Genomic DNA, 373 nt, shown 5'->3' on the forward strand with positions numbered 1-373 from the left:
GGGGCATTTTTCTGTCAATCCATGGCTTGTTCTGACATCAGCAGTGAAACGGAAACTTAGGCGAAGAAAAGAACTTTGTAGAGGCTAAGAGACACTGGATCGCGTTGATTTGTGCCATCTACTTTAATAGTCTACTTTAAATTATTACTCTTTACTGACTCACGTTTCAGGCCTTGGGGAGAGTTTATTTTTCTCCCATACTAACGGGAAAATCATCCACTTATATGAACTCATCGTAGCTAGATCAGGGAAGAGACCAGATAACGGAAAAAATAATTGAATCGAGATTCATAACTATACATCATAGCTAGTAGTACTACATTTTATTACTACTATTTTTTCCTATCCTTTCATCGAGATAATCTAGCACTGT

General features: G+C 37.3%; 1 protein-coding gene across 1 annotated transcript in view; it reads left to right on the forward strand.

The window, feature by feature from the left end:
• LOC109244067 (peptidyl-prolyl cis-trans isomerase CYP19-4-like) overlaps nucleotides 1-149 on the forward strand; it is a 6,072-nt gene extending 5,923 nt beyond the window's left edge. Inside the window, exon 7 of the mRNA XM_019411097.1 lies at nucleotides 1-149. This exon is cut by the window's left edge and continues 227 nt beyond it. The gene's annotated coding sequence lies outside the window, so the exon portion shown is untranslated.
• The last annotated feature ends 224 nt before the right edge of the window (nucleotides 150-373 follow it).

The sequence above is a fragment of the Nicotiana attenuata genome, unplaced genomic scaffold (assembly GCF_001879085.1).
Source record: "Nicotiana attenuata strain UT unplaced genomic scaffold, NIATTr2, whole genome shotgun sequence".
NCBI lineage: Eukaryota > Viridiplantae > Streptophyta > Magnoliopsida > Solanales > Solanaceae > Nicotiana > Nicotiana attenuata.